The sequence below is a fragment of the Bufo bufo genome, chromosome 6 (genome assembly GCF_905171765.1).
Source record: "Bufo bufo chromosome 6, aBufBuf1.1, whole genome shotgun sequence".
Classification (NCBI taxonomy): Eukaryota; Metazoa; Chordata; class Amphibia; order Anura; family Bufonidae; genus Bufo; species Bufo bufo.
In genome coordinates, this window is record NC_053394.1 from 25,050,794 (window position 1) to 25,069,739 (window position 18,946).

General features: G+C 41.9%; 1 protein-coding gene across 1 annotated transcript in view; it reads right to left on the minus strand.

The window, feature by feature from the left end:
* Window positions 1-9,456, minus strand: part of LOC121005177 (roundabout homolog 2-like) — a 68,333-nt gene extending 58,877 nt beyond the window's left edge. The window contains exon 1 of the mRNA XM_040437756.1: window positions 9,345-9,456. The gene's annotated coding sequence lies outside the window, so the exon portion shown is untranslated. The remainder of the gene's footprint in view (window positions 1-9,344) is intronic.
* Window positions 9,457-18,946: the final 9,490 nt, after the last annotated feature.

An 18,946-nucleotide genomic window follows, 5' to 3' on the forward strand; every position in this document is an offset into this window, starting at 1 on the left:
GTCCACCTGTGTAAAATATTCAGTTTTGGGTCCATTCACACGTCCGTAACGTGTTTTGCAGATCCGCGGATCCGCAAAACACGGACAGCGGCAATGTGCGTTCCGCATTTTGCGGACCGCACATTGCCGGCACTAATAGAATATGCCTATTCTTGTCCGCAATTGCGGACAAGAATAGGACATGTTCTATTTTTTTCGGGAACGGAATTGAGGACCCGGAAGTGCGGGTCCGCAATTCCGTGTCTGGGCAGCACATCGTGCTGCACCATAGAAATGAATGGGTCCGCAAATCCGTTCCGCAAATTGCGGACATGTGAATGGACCCTAAGGCCTCTTGCACACAAACGTATTTTCATTTAGTGTCCTTTCTGTTTATTTTGCGTATACGGAACTTTTCATTTCAATGGGTCCACAAAAAAAACGGAAGGTACTCCGTGTGCATTCCATTTTTGTATTTCCGTTCCGCAAAAAAACAGAACATGTCCTATTATTGTCCACATTACGGGCAATTAGTGGCCAGTTGTTCCGTTCCGCAAAATACAGAATGCACACGGATGTCATCCGTATTTTTTGCGGATCCGTTTTTTGTGGACTGCATGAGACCTAATAATGATCTAGAATTTTCTCCGCGTAGCAAATCCCTTCCTGCATAATTCCTGACAAATATCCGTAATTGCATTATCATTTGGCTGCAAACATTATTTAATACCCCGATGAAAACAGAACATTTGTTTAGTACTTGAAGCGATGCGCGCTCAATCAGCTCTGCTGTAACGAGCAGTAATCATGAAGCAATTTGCACAGCGGGATCTCACCAGTGTCTCAGAGCAGCTGCACTCAGCCTCACCAAGATCACACCCCAAAAAAATATAACTAAACTATCAACGTTTCACATAGAATTAGAAAGCGAAAAAAAAATACATAAAATATAATTTAACATAAAAGCATAAAATAAATAAAACAATAAAAAAAATCTAATAAAAAAAAGTATAATTCTAAAATAATTATAAAAAATTATCTTAAAAACAAAATACTGTTCCAATATTCAAAATGACGATTATGGAAAAAGTAGCGCTGAATGTATTTAAAAAGTTGAATTAGAAATAAGAAAAAACTATTGAGTAAATGTATTTAAAAAAACTATAGGCAAAGGCAAATGCTAGAAAGACTTAAAAGATTATTCAAAACTATCCTCAAAATAGCATAAAATATAATTCTAAAATGGATGCACAATCTAAAAAAAAAGTTCAAAATATATATATATTTTAAAAATATAATTAAAGCATATGAAAAATACATAAAATATTGTAAAAAAAACAAAAACCCTACCATAAATAATTATGAAAAATGCAATAAAATATCACCCTAAACATAATAATGAAAATGTTAAAAATGACAACTATAATACATTATCGTAAGATGCAATGAGGAAAGTTCCACTTGTGAATTTCTGTTCAGACATAGAAAGTTTCTGATTCTGATGGAAGGGCTCCATGGTGACACGAAGTTGGTCACTGCATTACTGGAATGATATATATATATATACAGAGAGAGAGAGTATGTTGCAAAAGTTTACATACCCTTCAACCGGTTTTGTCATTAACCCTCATCCTGACCTGAATTGTGCTAGTGAGGGTGGATCCACATGACCACGCTCGATCTGGGAAACACAGTCCGTGTGTTGGCCGCCCCGGCCACGGCTCCGCTGACCCAAACTGACTTCACCATAGTGATTTATGATGCAGTCAGTCAGACATTCCATAGTGGCAGCCATGCCTCTACTATGGGGCGGGCCCTTGGAGAAAGTGGGCCCTGCCCTGGTTTATCCCTTGCCCTTTGCTACTAGATGTGCATGACTTACCTCTCCAGAGGACCTGCATAGTGTGGGTACCGCCTGGCGGTGCATCTGGCCAGATGGGGCCAGGCCACTCCCAGCCCGTGGCAACCAATGGCTGCACGAGTTTACAGCTAAATTGCGCAGCCATTGGCTGCTGAGGGAGGGCGTGGCCCGGCCGCATGTGGCCAGATGCATCACTTTTAACAAACAAGAGAATTGGCCTAAACCTCCTCTGCAGCACAAAGGAGTGAAAAGGATTCATTTTGACCCCTAGAGACACATTACTGATGCACTTGTTACAATGTATCGGTTTCTTCATGACGTTGTTGCAAGATTCCCCTTTGTTTGTTTCTTTACCTCCTGAGGATGACTTATTATCAGTCAGAGGATGTGATTAGTTTCACTGTGAAGGGAGATCCCTGCAGAGCTGAAACCATATGCATCACTGTGCTATCTCCTTTGCACACATGCACACCCGGCTCAGCTGAGCATGCATGCTTCCCGAACAGGGAGAGAGGAGAAAGTGCTTCTGGTGGCAGCTTATCTGACCAAGAACAAAAGGATTGGGCATATTGAAAATCAACTGCTCGATCCTCACCTTTTCGGAGGTACAGTTTGGCTCCATACACTATGATGGGTCACTCTACGACCCGATTCAACCTCTTTATGTCCATATTCCACTCAAAACTATCGAGGTTCTTCAGAACTGAACTTAGATCATCACTAAATGACCCTGCTGTACAAACAGCCCCTCAAAAAGTAGACGACAAACCCAGCTCTGCCACATCTGGAAAAGCAATACAAGTTCCTACTGATTCGAACTTAGATCACCCTCCAACCCAAATACACGAACACGTTACAGCCGTGTCGAACTTGGCTTTACAAAGAGTAAAGAAGGTTCGGTAAAGGGTCCCAATCTCTAAGGGATCGGGTTTTTTTAATAGCCAGGGGCAGCATCAAGCCACCTAGAGATGGTCATACACCTTCGATAGTTGTTGACATAGAACTATTCCTTCTGACCACTTCTCATCCATTCGGTTCAGCCGAGCATGCATGTATTCTCAGCAGGGAGAAAGGACAAAGTCATTGTCAGACACCTCCGGTGGTGGATTGTCTCCCTTTGAGAGCATAATGATCAAGCATGTTGAAATCCAAAATCTGACCCTTCTTTCTCCACTTTGTTGGGAGCGGGTCCGGGCGCCACCATACACATTAGATTGGCCACCCAGCCTCACCTTCATCTATGGATGTATGGATGGTTGCCATGATAATGAACGGTCTATATGGCTATACAGAGATTCACCGGCTCGGGGAGTTGCCTACCTACATTTTCTTAGGATCTGATCGTCCACTCCTGTAAGGGTATGTTCACACGCGGCAAATATCGAAACACCAAATCAGTTCCATTCATCTGAAAGGGGTTGTTTAGATATGGATTTCTGCAAGCCCCATTCAGATGTATGGAGAACTCTGCGGCAGGGAGGACTGTCCCCTAAATCTACCAAGAGAGCGCAGGCGAATTATCATCGTCAGCCAATGGGTGACGAGAAGTTTTCCTATACTGACCCCCCGCCAAATTTCAGTCATTTCAATGGTGAGATCTTTTGGAGGTCCCACCATCATCTGGCATAGCCTCCAAGTTTAAAGATGTCCTCACCGCCGCCGATCCTATCAATATCATAAAGCAGAAGCCTATTTTTGGCCAAAATGGCAGCAGATCCCATCATTTTACGTTGTATTTTATTGTGATAGACCAAAATGGCGACCGAGTTAAGGCATTCTACGTGGAACGCATGACGCCATTGAAGCCGTACGTCCAAGATATTCCCCCTTAGAAGCAATCCTGGGAATATCTTCACTTCTCCATCACAGTATTTTTTCTGTCGGTCTTATTATGGAGCGTGACTGTGACCATGTCCGATAATCATCCACATGGTTCATTACCAATGATATCAGTTCACCCGAGTGCATGCCCACGGGTTACTCTTCATCGCTGCGGGTAATGTCAGGGGCGGACTGGGAACTTAAAGTCGCCCTGGAAAAAAATACCAAAAGTGGCCCCGTTTTTTAGTTGATGGAAGGCAGGGCCAGCAATACCATATTGTGGCACATTATACCGCCCCAACAGAGCCAAATACCACAGTCCATCACAAAATACTGCGGCCAGCAGCACAAAATGCATCCTAGTTAAAAACTAACACTGGCTGTGAGGAGGACCCAGGCGGCCCACTGGGCATCGGGCCACCGGGAAATTTCCCTGTAAGGTCTAAGGCCAATCCACCCCTGGGTAATATTGACTTTGTCTAGTTGTCCTCTGAGCATGGGGTCCCTACAGCACCTTATTACAGAACTATGCTGCCATATGGTGCCTCCGTATGACACCGTATTGCTTGAGGCTCCCACTTAGAGGAATTTTACATCTGGATCTGTAACGCGGACAAGAATTTAACCAAATTTGCCCCCAAAAAAATCCACATCAAAACTGACCTGCGTCAATATGCATCAAAATCGGAAACAGATTTTTTTCTATTACTCGTGGACATAGCAGCAAATGGTATCTGAGGGGCTTGAGATAAAAAAATAAAAAATTCTGTATGAAATCAGAGACACACGGAGGTACAATGTGGGCCCATAGACTTCGGGTGTCCTTTGGGTGCCATAATACAGCTCCATACAATTTACACGTTCATGTAGGGGGTGAGGACCCTATGTTTTTGGAGGAACCAGGAATGATCCCATCAAAGAAAACCAAGGAGATGTTCCCATAAGGCAACTCTGTCTACTTCTCCAATATCTAAATTATATTTAATCTTTTTAAAATTTATAATTTTTTGGAACACCATTATAAAACCTCAGATCCCAGCAGGGCGGTTTCTCTGGGACCTCCATATTTTGGGGCAATCTAATAGCTAAAACCAGCTCAGCATCATCAATAGGATGTAATGGATGAATTATCTGTATCGACCGACCGGTCAGCTTTATACATGGACGGGACAACAGAAAAAAAAAAGATTTAATGGGCGCGTCATGATCGTATCAATAAAGCTTATTGAAGAGAGACCAGGACCGGTGACCATCCTTGTAAGATACTGTGTATGACAATTTGGTCACAAGTTTAAAAAAATGATAAACATAATAAAAAATCTAATCAAAATTTAAAGGGGGTTTACAACATCGTATAAATAAAGTTTATTGAAACTAGCACAGGACTCAATGACTGATTTATAATATATAATGTAAGGCATTGTGTTTCCAGAAAGCAATTAATGGGGGGGGGGGGTCTCTAAAACCAAATTACCACTGATAATAATTCAGAAAATGTGAGAACGTTGTGAGCGCTCTTCAATAAATAAAGTTTATTGAAACTAGCTCAGGACCCGTTGACTGATGTATAGTATATAATGTATGGCATTGTGTTTCCAGAAAGCTATGAATAGGGGGATCTCCACAACCAAATTACCACCGATGATATATCACAAAATGTGAGCGCTCTTCAATAAAGTTTATTTAAAAGGAGATGTTGAAAAAAATTTCGATAAAGTTTACTGAAGCGAGCACAGGACCCGTTCACTGTTTGTAATAAACTACAAATGACAATGTGGTCACAAATCCCAATAATTTACATGCAAACGACTAATAGAAAAAAAGAAATTTAAAGGGGATGTCCAAGACTTATGTATCAATAAAGTTTATTGAAGTGACCACAGAACCTGATGCATAATGTATAGCAGGTCCCTAAAACCAAATGACCACTGATATTATGTTGAAAATTATGAGATCGTCCTGAGTTTTCTTCAATAAACTTTATTTATACCTCCTGGAGATCCCCTTTAAGTCAGTAGAAGAGACAAAAGTGAGTACAGTAGAGTAAACCTGAACAGCAGAGCTCACAATCTGCTCATACACTGTCCTCGATTTAATGATAGGACAAGTAGATGACCACCGGTTGGGCAATGGTGCTGTCCAGAAAGGCATTGAACCTCATGGAGAGCGGCCGCTCCAAACATCCAGATCAAAATATGCTACCACAACAAGCTATGGTAAAACTGCCCTCGGCCTTTTTATTGAGAGCCCTTCTGGCCAGAAGGTTGTCTATCCCTGCCCCGAAACAGGACGGAGAAGAGATGGCAACCATTGCCCAGGGGTAAGCACAGGTGCCCACATAACCATGGTATCGTAGCGGCCCAAAGTACATGATGCAGAAGTAGTAAATGATACTGTAATATGTTAACCGGTATAATGATTGTCAAAAATTTCTTGGGGTCGTCCTCCAAGCTACGCAATCCTTGGTAATTTCCCCCCAATCTTCGCCCCAACACCAAACCTGATCGGACCGGGAGAATTTTTGCTTTTTCCAATTGAAAAACCATAAAACCATTTGCCCCATTGTATCTTTTTACACTTTTCTATTGTTAGTCACCCGCTGGTAACTTATTGCTTTTATAACTGTGAGGAGAATCAGTGAGGAAAACTGAATGAATCTCCCCGACGTGTAACCCAAAACCGCCGCTCTCTTCAGTCCCTCCTACCCATACCAATGAACAGACAATAACATACAAAATTATGGCCATGATATAAAAATATTTTTTAAAGGAAAATAATATCTGTAAAAATTTCTAATTTAATTCTAACTTTTCTCTTTTTTGTTTTTTAACATTTTGCAAAAACAAAAGACGATTAGAGGGCAGTAAGGTTCTGTGGAAATAACCAGGAAGGGGAGATTCGTCTGTTTCACTTTTAAATTCAATCATGCTAAGAAAAACAAGCTATGTAATAATCACAAGAACTACCAAAAAGGGAGTCCCAACGCTGATATGTCATATGTACCACGGGGCTGACCTCTGTTCCTATCTGATCTGCAGGGGCATAACTATAGGGGGTGCAGATGTACCAAATCCACAAAATACCCGGAGCCCGAGGAGCCTGAAAAGGTCCTTCTGCTCCATATAAGGAGACTATAAAAGGTTCATGATAGTTGTGGGGCCTTCATACAGACTTTGCGATGGGTCCTAGGAGCTTCATGTTACCTCTCCGTGTGTGGAGTAAATCCTAAACCCCTCACAGACATGTGTTCTGCGCTCAGTTCTCAGGCATGTGCTCAGAATGTGGAGAGGGGAGTAAGCAGCTTATCTTCCCAAGAACCAAATGATTGGACATGTTGAAATCCAACCTGGTTTCGGGTCAGAGCTGTGAAACGTTAGGTAAATGGATGTTCCCATGGAAATCGGAGGGTTAAGCAAAAAGTAATCTGTGGTGTATGGTCAACTTAAGGTTCTGTAGACAATTTAAGGTCCTTACGGCCCACATCCGATGTCTGAACCTGTGGAAGCAGTGGACTGGACAATCTGGAATCTTCCAGTTTGATTTTGTCCCCTAAGATAAAAATCACCAAGGGCAGGGATGCCTAACCTGCGGCCCCTTAAGCTGTTGTAAAACTACAACTCCCAGCATGCCTGGGCAGCCTACAGCTATTAAGGCATGATGGGAGTTGTCGTTTTGCAACAGCTTGAAGGCCGCAGGTTGAGCATCCCTGACCCAAGGGTATCTGGCCGAAATATTTGCCCCTGCCCCACCATAGAAGGTCCCTGACGTTTGTATGATAACAGTCCATAGATTATTCTTGAATGTCTATGGTCACATTCATACTCAGCTCATAGAATACAATGTAACCTATACGGTTACACGTACAATTCGAATAAGTTCTCGAAGAAAATGTCACATCGGGCCCTGTACCATACAAAGCAATTAGAAACTGTCCAAAAAAAGGAATTTTTTTGTTTTAAATTTTTGGGAAGATGTTCTGCTTGACCGTTAAATACACACAGAATACGGGAACTATTTTGAATTCACATTGGAGATAATTTCCAATCACTCTGTCGAAGCTGTAATTGTCCTGTGGTTTGATTAAAAAAAAAAAAGAAATTATAAAAATCTTTACCCATGTGAAATGAAAAGATGATTTTATACTCTGATGTTATCATCTATTTTATTGTATATTTAAAATGCTGTTATTTTATTTCTATCATTTTTGATGAAAAATAATGTAAAATGATCATCTAGTTATATATCTCTTTGTGTACATGACGTAGCGTGCTCCTGTAGACACACGTGGAGCAGGCTATATCACACTCTACATTTCAATGAAATCTTCAGCTAAACTGCATTTCCTTTTTGGAATCGTCGTTGGCCTTCTAATTTTATATTTGTACATTTTTCATATCATTTAAATAAAAAATCTCACAATAAACCATAATGCAGTACAGCATATGTGTGAGTAAAACTGTACAATGCTATAGGGGCGTGTGTAATTATGCAGTAATAATTATTACAAGTTGTCTAAATATGTCCCTAGGACTTAAAATAAGATGATGCCCGGTAAGGGTCAGCCGTAATTTTTAGAAATCTTTTGTAAAAATAAAAAAAATTATAAAAAGGGAAATAAACTGCTGTATGTCACTTTTATAATACCACACCCACAAATTTGTCAATAGGACATGAAGCGCTATGGGATATAGTGATGCAAAGTATGAAAATGTAAAGAAAACATTTTTATAATAATAAAAGTATTATTTTTTTATTTTTATTTATGGCTAAATTTTATATTTGTGAGAGCCACCATCCATTTCTGTAGCTTGCAATCTGTATAACTTGAGCCGCCATATCCTGGATGGCAAATTTGTTTTATTTACTTTATAAATTTTATGATTTGCATCTTTTTATTGTATTTTTTTATTTTTTATCTTTTGGATTCAAATGTTTTACTTATGTTTGATCTCTTATGCAGAGGTCAGTTTTTTGGCCCGTTATCCAAAATAACATGAAGCTCCTTGACCCCCATGCAATATCAGGGCCTTTGCGACCTCCTGCTGCCAGAACGTAAGTACAACCTCTGCCCCCCCCACAACCTCTGGATCTCTATGTGTTTGGCCATCCATGAAATAGGCCGGATTCTGTCACGTGTTCTTTTTACCAAATCAAAAATTAAAATTTTTGATATAATTCCTGCACATGGAGAACTGGGGGCCGGCTGTCTTCCTTACTGCCAGATACGGTGTTATAAAAAATTTGCTCCGATTCATTTTTGCTCATCCTGCACCAGTTGTTCATGCTGAGGGTCAAGAGTGCGCAATAAAATGACGCCATTAGGAATTTCGAAAAAACTTTTGAACAAAAAATTAAAAAATTGCATGTCTGTATGACAAACCGTGTTGAGCTTTCTATAAAATCTTAGTAATTTGTCATAAAATTAAAATACAAAAAGCGATAAAATGTTTTTACAGGTTTTTTGTTACAATATTATGTTAACCTGTAAACGCGACGGAAGAATAGTATACTATAATAGAATAAAAAAAACTAGAATGCTAGTAAGAAAAACTAGTTTATTGAAATAAAAACCTAGAAGGATAGTGAAAAAATAAAGTAGAAAAACAAAATGAAAAGAAAAAGAAAACTTTTGCTAACAGAAAAGTTGATAGAGAATAACTGTTGGCGAGCTGGCACCTCTTACCTGTAGGATCTGGGGCACAGATGTCTCTGCTCCCGGCGCGGTGCGTTCTCCTGGGGTGATGATCTTGTACCCTTCTCCCTCCCCCCCGCACACAGGAAGCGTCTGATCTGGGGCAGCATCAAATCATTTGGTGAAAGAACAGCTGAGACACATATCATGAAATGTACAGAACCCGTGACGGCGAGCGAGCGACTCGTGCCAGGAAACCAAGAAGCCTTCCTTATATTCAAAAACATTACAAAGTTTTCAAAAAAATAAAAAAATAAAATGTTGTTCTCCGAGACAGTATTGCCAATGATAGGTTTAGGTACATCAACACAGTGGGCAGTACCACTCATCATAGTCTTAGATACATCAGCTCACCTAAAACAGGCTTAGATACACAGATCATCATACGGTATTACTCATTATAGGCTTGGATACATCAGCTCAGTCGACCGTATCACACAGGGTAGACTAAGATAAAGCAGATCGCAAGCAATAACACATATGATCGGCTTAGATACATCGGATCAAGAGTATCACACATGAAAGGCTACGACAAATCGGCTCATAAGACTGTATCACCAGGGCCAGTTTTAGACAAAACGTGGCCCTGGGCAAAATCAAAAGTGGGGCCCCAAATCTTGTAATAATGTACTAGCAACACAGGTTCTGTCAATTCCAGCCTCCCTCACAGATTTACACCCCATAAAGCCCCCCCACACAGATCTGCACCCTCATGGCCCCAGAATACGCCCCATGCCCCTTTCTCACAAAAAGCTACAGCAACAGAGCGGGTCGTCCTATAGCATCTGAGGGTGTTAAAAACCGGAAGCGCGAGCGTCCTCTTCAGGCACACTTTCCCCAGCGGAGATCGGGGAAAGCACCCTGTTCTAATAATGAGTCGCAGCCTGTACTTGGCTTTCAGGCTCATTATTAGTATATCCCAGTCCAGGCCACTAGATGGCAGCACTGAACTGTGATACAGTGATTTCTATACAGAATAATGGAGCAATTTCCATTATTCTGTATAAATTGCAATCTGATGATTACAAGCTGTGGTCCACTTGGGGACCTAACAAAAAGTTTTAAAAAAGTTTAAAAAAAGTTTTGAAAATTTAAAAATTAAAATCACCCCCTTCCCAAAAATAAACAAAAATATAACATGGGCATCGCCGCATATGAAAACCCCCATACTATTATAATATTAAAAAAGTTAGCCCATATGGTGAATGGCATAACAGAGAAAAAATTTAAAAAAGGCCGATTTGCCATTTTCTCATCATTTTATCTCCCAAGAAAATGCAATAAAAAGTGATCATCATGTACACCCCAAAATGGTATTGTCAAAAATGACAGAATGTCCTGCAAAAAATGAGCCCCCACACATCTCCGTAGACAGAACTATAAAAAAGTTATGGGGGTCAGAATATCGGGATGAAAAACAAAAAATACGTTTTTCCAAAGTGAGTCCTGACGTTCTAAGCACTGACTGTTAGGGTTGCCAACTTTTGCAATCAAAAAATGCAAAGTTTATACAAGTTAAAAAGGTTGGCATGGATTTTTGATCATATTTTACATTTTGCTCCAATTTTTTTCTTTAAATAAAAAACTTTTCACTGTTGGGGACAACTTGCGTATTTAAAGAGGACCTTTCAACGGTCCGGACATTATCATATAACTAGTTGGCTGTGTAGGGCATAGTGATGGCATCTTACAGCGCTTACTATGTTTTCTATGCGCTGCTCCGTTCGCCCGCTGTGCCCCCCGTATTGGTTTCCTGCCTGGTATGTAAATTCATACCATCAGTACAGGGAGGAGGAGACGGCCGGGTTTCTTAATGGGCGTCTCCTTCAACCTGGCTGTAGCGCGGTCCAATCACAGCGGAGAGCGGAGAGGTTAACTTTTTTCCCCCTGGCTGTGACGCAGAACAGAGCAGCGCATAGAGAAAATAGTAAGCGCTGTTAGATGCCATCAGAATGCCCTACACAACCGGTGAAAGGTCCTCTTTAAGTTTAGCCTCCATTTTTGAAATGTTTCTGCTGGATTTGAAATCACAGCCATCTACAGTAAACGCAAGAACCTTAACCACTGAGCTATAGAGCTCAATGCTATACTTCTGTAAATATATTATGGCTAATAACCTCAATAGTAGATTCCCATGTATTATGAATTCATATATATCAGAGGTATAATTTTATATATATATATCTTTTTTATTAATGACATATTTATTTTGTGCCATACATTTTTTTTTTTTTACAATTGCTAAAAAAAAATACCCCTTCATGTTCATAGCTCTGACTCCATATAGGGAGTTAGAGAAGGGACTCATGCAGGGGATCGGAGTCCCGACTCATAACACTGTTCAGCGATCTGCTGCCCCGACGTTCTGAAGCAGGGGGCCCCTTAAGAGATGGCGGCCCTGGGCAATTGCCCAATTTTCCCCACCCCCCCAACACCGTCCCTGAGTATAATACATGATAGTATAAGATACACAGCCCAGCAGACGGTATCACACAGGATAGGATTAGATACACAGCTCAACAGACAGTATAACACAGACAGGCTTGAATACAACAGCACATGACTGGATAAGATACACATGTTTAACAGACAGTATCATACATGAAGGTCTTAAAACTTCTGTCCCCAACAACTGGGCCGTGGATCCTGGTACTGGGAGCGGCAGGGACAGGAACTAATGGCTCCTGTGCCCCACTGTTTAGCCTTATAGGCTGAAGACCGCTAGACCTGAGGCCTATGAGGCGGTGCTGAGGTGCAGGATGGTCGTGATGACATCATGGTGACCTGCTGTGATGGATCACAAGTGGCGTGACTACATCATTACACCACCAGAGACCTGGTGCAGGAGGTCACAATAATGTTCATGACTGCCTGCACCATAATGCAGGGAGCCAGGGCAGCAGGCTGGAGAAGGCCTGTGTCACAGACAGCCGGAGGGACACTACTGGGGGCACCACAGAGGAGGGGTTGGTGTATTATTTACTGGGGGCACTATATGTAAATGTAGTGTCCCACTACGTAAAGGTGGGCACTACTAAGGGTCAATTGGGTCATGTTGTTCCCCCACCTCCTGTGGGAGATTGCTCATTGTATTTTGTATTGTATGACTGCATATTTCCCTGTTATTTCCTGTGTACCAGGCCTGCTAGGGGTGTAGTTTCTCCTCCGGAGCTGTAGAGGGAGCTAGGGAACCCCCTGGTAGATATAGTTAGGCCCAGACAGGAAGTGGGAGTTGAGTCTAGCCCAGGAGGCTAAGCAAGTTCAGTCTAGCCTGCCTGAGGTCCTGAGTAAGTGAAGCTCAGAGGTTAATCCAGGAGAGGAGTTTCCACCGGAGTTATCCTGCACCCTGCAGAGTCCAGAGCAGTGCTGATCCTATACAGCCAAGTGGAAAGCTGAGAGACAGAAGTTTACTGTCAGCAAGAGAATTTATGCCAGAGGAGGTTTCTCTACCCAAGGATAAAGCCAGCTATAGGGCATACGGGCCTTGGAGAATGTCAGACAGGGTCTTCAGAAAGTACAGCCTGATCTGTGAGTTTTATTTCCCTCTGAGTCACCTTGCTAGGATTCTACCTGCAACCTATGTAAAGCCTGCTTGTTGCTAATATTCTTCATATGGAACTGTTTGGAGTTTGTACATAGTTTGAACTGTTCAGTAAAGAAGAATTCTAGTTCACTGCAATCGTGTGTACCTCCATTATTCCTCCTAACAATCGGTGTGCCACTGTTACCGGCAATGGCGTCACGAACTATAAGGGATCTTGCCACAGGCACGCTAAACCTTCAACACCCAGGGCACCTCACCAATCACCCGGCCTGGTCCCTATATCTAGAGAGTGCCCCAGAGGATCTACGTGCCAGCCTTTTCATCACTGACTGTACGCCTGCCTAGGGTAGACTACAAACTGAGTACTAAGAGCAGCCCTCAGTCTGTCTACTGACCCCCGTGACCTCACACTCGCTCACCCTGAAGGACTGGCGTACTGCATAAAGAGCAGTGGCGTACATAGAGACGTAAGTGCCCCATAGCAAGGATCAAACCAGGCCCCCCACACAGGACAGAAGGGTTTCTGCCCAAACCCTCTTCAGTGACCCTTGGGCCATTTCTCCACTGCCTCATTTGCTAAAAGTTGTGTCTTTAGAGCAGGGCTGAACACGTTTTCACCTCCAGTAGAAGAGGAGATGATCCCAACTAAGAATGGGCCCCCTCTTGCCCTGGGCCCCATAGCAGTCACATGGTCTGCCGCTATGGTAGTTACGCCCCTGGTAAAGAGGCACTACTGGAGGAGAAGGCCATATTTAAAGAGACCACTACTGGGGGGGAAAGGCATTATATGTACACAGGGCACTACTGGGGGCATTATATGTACACAGGGCACTACTGGGGGCATTATATGTACATAGGGCACTACTGGGGGCATTATATGTACACAGGGCACTACTGGGGGCATTATATGTACACAGGGCATAACAGGAGGGCATTATATGTACATAGGGCACTACTGGGGGCATTATATGTACATAGGGCACAACTGGGGGGCATTATATGTACACAGGGCACTACTGGGGGCATTATATGTACACAGGGCACTACTGGGGACATTATATGTACACAGGGCATAACAGGAGGGCATTATATGTACATAGGGCACTACTGGGGGCATTATATGTACATAGGGCACTACTGGGGCATTATATGTACATAGGGCATAACTGGGGGGCATGATATGTACATAGGGCACTACTGGGGGCATTATATGTACACAGGGCACTATTGCGGGCATTATATGTACATAGGACATAACTGGGGACATTATATGTACACAGGGCATTACTGGGAGCATTATATGTACATAGGGCATTACTGGGGGCATTGTATGCACATAGGGCACTACTGGGGGGGGCATTATATGTACACAGGGCACTACTGGGGGCATTATATGTACATAGGACATAACTGGGGGTATTATATGTACATAGGGCATTACTGGGGACATTATATGTACATAGGGCACTACTGGGGGCATTATATGTACATAGGGCATTACTGGGGGCATTATATGTACATAGGGCACTACTGGGGGGCATTATATGTACATAGGACATAACTGGGGGGCATTATATGTACATAGGACATAACTGGGGGGCATTATATGTACATAGGACATAACTGGGGGGCATTATATGTACATAGGGCACTACTGGGGGCATTATATGTACATAGGACATAACTGGGGGGCATTATATGTACATAGGACATAACTGGGGGGCATTATATGTACATAGGGCATTACTGGGGACATTATATGTACATAGGGCATTGCTGGGGGCATTATATGTACATAGGGCACTACTGGGGGACACTGTTTGTGAAGAGGGCACTACTGTGGGCATTATATGTGAAGAGGGCACTAATGGGGGTCATTATATCTACTAGGGCCTAAATAGGGATGATTGCTAAGTCGGGGCATACAAGGAGGCACTAATACTAAATAGATGTTCAATTATGCAGAAAGAAGTTGTGGTCGGGAGACGTCATCTGTGCAGGACAGAGAAAAAGGAAAGAGAACGACCCCAGTAGGGGAGACATCACCTGTAAGTCACTGAGCGGGGGCCTAAACAGGATTATTACTGTGTTTTGTCATGTGCGTGAAAACTGCAGGATTTTATTTTTATTTTTTTATTTTTTAAATATAGATAGTGACTTGAACATTTAAAAAAAATATAAAAAAAATAGTTTTTTCACGTAATACATGGTTTGCAAATAGGTCATTTTCTGATGACATATCCTCTTTAAGCTCTTTTCAGTGTACATCAGAGAATACTCCTGAGTACCACCTGTGCCAAAAGGATCCTCTTTTTGCATGTGTCAGGTCAGTGGTGCCCTATGGATCCTTTTGGCGCACGTGCTGGGCCTCGGGAGCTTTTCCTACTCATTTTCTGAATGTACACTGTAAACGCAGTGTGAACAGAGCCATATTGGGTAGACGGGATCACATATGAAAAGCTTAGGTCCCCCGGGTCAGCAGGCGGTACCAATCATGATCGGCTTAGATACACATCTCAGTATCGCACATGACGGGCTTATAAACACCAGCTCAGCAGTATCAGTTTATGTAAGGCCCCAAAGTAGAATGAGAAAGGAAAAACCAAAGGATGAACAGAAAAGGACAAAAGCACTGGGGTGTGTTGAGGAGCATGTGACAGAAACGGGTTAATGCAAGCAAAAAACATTATTTTCTCTCGCAGTGAGGCACAGGAGTCTTGCTGGTTGCTGGTTTTTTAAGTGGTACGTAATTATAAGCGTCACCCAAACCTGTGTGCTGTTATGAGTCTCAGGGAGGTAACGCCCTACTAGAGCACGCCCCATCCGGGTGTTGTTCAGGTGATGACTAGGGCACTACCCGATTCCGGAGTCATCCCTGACCACTCACGTGCTAACCATAACTAGCCACTGGCTTCCTGCAGCGGTGTCTCAGATTCCCCAGCCTCCTCCTCATCTCCAAGTGACCCCTCTGTGTACTGGACCCTCATAAATAATGCTACATACTGGATCGATAAATAAGGCTATAGTGTTATACAATGCCCTGATAAATACTTCCATATGGTACTCCAATGAATGCTAGCGTATAGCGTGTACCACCACTGCTTTATCATTTATGTATGCCCTTAGGCTCTGTTCACAGCTATTTGTGATCTTCTGTCTGTCAGATAAGACCTGTCCTATCTGCAAAGCCCTTACCACCTCCTGCTGCCTCTGCTTACAAAAATGTCTCAAATCCAATCGGAGTCAACAAAAGTGCTAGTACATGCCCTCAACATCTCCCTCCTGGACTACTGCAACCTTCTCCTGTGTGGCCTCCTCTCTAGCGCTCCTTTACTGCAGTTAATCCATCTTTCCTCTATTTCTTCTATTTCCTCTCTGCTAGTGCAGCGTCCCACTACTATGTTTGTGTGTTAAAGATAAAAGCAGAGTTATTTACAGTGACTTCATGTTTGGATGTCATATAACTGTCATATATTGTGTTCACAGAAGCAGAAGAGATAATATGCCTTTAAAGTGGTTGTCCGGGTTCAGAGCTGAACCCGGACATACCTCCATTTTCACCCGGGCAGCCACCCTGACTTGAGCATCGGAGCCGGTGACGGCACCGAACACACTGCCAAATACACTCCTTTACCCTGCGTGATCTAGCACAGGGCAAAGGAAAGCATCGGAGCATGAGATGCTCCAATGCTAGCCTCAGGGGGGCTGCCTGGGTATGTCCGGTTTCAGCTCTGAACTTGTACAACCCCTTTAAAATTCATTATATAATGTAAGGTAAGCTCAATGACACAGCAGACACAACAGAAAGCATAGCGTTAAACTGTTGTTGCTGGGCAGGAGTCTTGACCATTCACAGCCAGCCTCACACACAGCAAGAGTTTTGACCAATCACAGCCAGCCTCACACACAGCCTGTGTGGGAAATCCCCCTAGCAGGAGCTGCTAGAATCATTACTAGTGTTGAGCGGCATGTCCCTTATTCCAACTCGCGATATTTCGCGAATATTCGAATGAATATTCCCGAATATTCAAATTCGATATTATTTCGCATATGCGATAAATCGTAATTTTTTAATCGCATAATGCAACTTTCTTCTATTATAATATATTCTTGTTCTAGAATATTACGAATATTCTAAAAAAAACAAAATATCGCCCTAAGGCGAATATATTATTTATTTAGAATATTCAAATTATTTGTTATCTATCTTTACACTTTTTAACATACTCCTCCCCGACAAGCGTCACTTCACTGTGTGATTAGACTATACTATCGGATCTGAGTTTTCCATGCGTTCGTGAAAACTCAGATCCGACGGTATATTCTAACTACTGCGGCAGGGTTAATAATATTTTTCAAATATTCGCCTCATCGCTGTTCGATAATTCTCCTATTCGATATATTCGATATATATGTGCGTGCGCATTATAGGCGTGGTTTATCGTGAGCGCGTTAGTTCCATTTTAAGAGACAGCGAATTTGACAGGAGAAATATCAAGCACATGCACATTGCATATACATTTTCCTGCCACACACTGTATACCACACACTGTATACCACACACTATATACCATACACTGTATACCACACGCAAACACAAACACATAGTCTATATATTAGAGTTTATGTCTTGTCTGGAGAAAAATAAAAAATTTCTTCCTGCCATTGTTTGCTGGTTCATTTAGCGTTACCCAGGGTGCACCACGGGGAGGCGAACCAGATGTACACCCCATACCGTACCGTCACTTCACTAGACAGGTACATCTCGGCTCAGCTGGCCAATATCCGATTGCTCAGACCCCACACACATACAACAGGAAAACAATTTGATCTTATAACGTGAACATTAAATATAATATTTCCACCTTCTAACAATTAAATACTTTTTGCTGTGTTTTGGATGATATTTATTAATAATCCCTGTATTATTGTCCTCAATTGAGGCCAAGAATAGTCATATTCTATTATTGCGGTCTTCAAAATGCGGCACGCACATTGCTGGTGTCCTTTTTTTTTTTTTTGTGTGCGTGAATCTGAAAAACACATTACGGACGTTTAAATAGAGCCTAAATCCGAACGTTGTGTGATTACAGGGCTTCCAGTGCCAACCGTCCGCCGCCGTATCTCCACAGCCGATTTAGATGTGGTGGAGGTCTCCGCTGAGGAGGAGGAGGAGGATGAGCAGGCGGGCCCCTCCCACAGTCTTATCGGTGCCACCAACCCACCTGATGTGGGCAATGATGTGGAGGTGGCAGCTGAAGAGCCCGGACCCTCTGAAGGGCCGAAAACCTCTGCCCCAGCTCCTGATGAAGAGGATGAGGAGGACTTAATTACCACCCCGCACCAGGAGGGTAAATATGTGCACACATCATTCTAATTATGTATACATCACATATTTAGAAACATTAACCCTCTGTACCCCATGCCCATTTTTACTTTAACGCTAATTTAATTTTTTCCTAAATATGAAAGGTATCTATTTTTGTGCTAATAACTTTAAAACGAGTTTACTTTTCACGGGCATAGTTCTATCTTATCGTCACACATTGTACTTCATGACAGTGGTAAAATTTCATCCAATTTCTAATGGCTTATTTGAACAAAAATTAACTAATTAAAAAAAATATGAATTTTTTTTTTATTTAAATTTCACTTTGTGCTACAATATAGATTAATAGAGATTAAATAAATTTATAAGTTTACAATCGCCATATGCATATATGATGTTTAGATCATTTATTAACTGAAATATCAATTATTATTTTTTTACTTTAGAAGGATTAGAAATTGAGAAGAAAACAATTTTATCATTAAACACTTAAAAAATAATAATTCAATAACAGTTTGGTTATGCAGTCACTTTTTGCGCCTTACATAGCGTCAGCGACAAATAAATAACCCCATTTCAGAAACCACACACCCTCTATTTAATCCAAATTGATTCTATAAACTCTGTTAACGATTTAGTTGTCCAACGGTAATCTATTAAAATGTTAAAAAATCCAAATAATTTGAGCAAATTATAAATTTAAATATATTTTATTTGAAA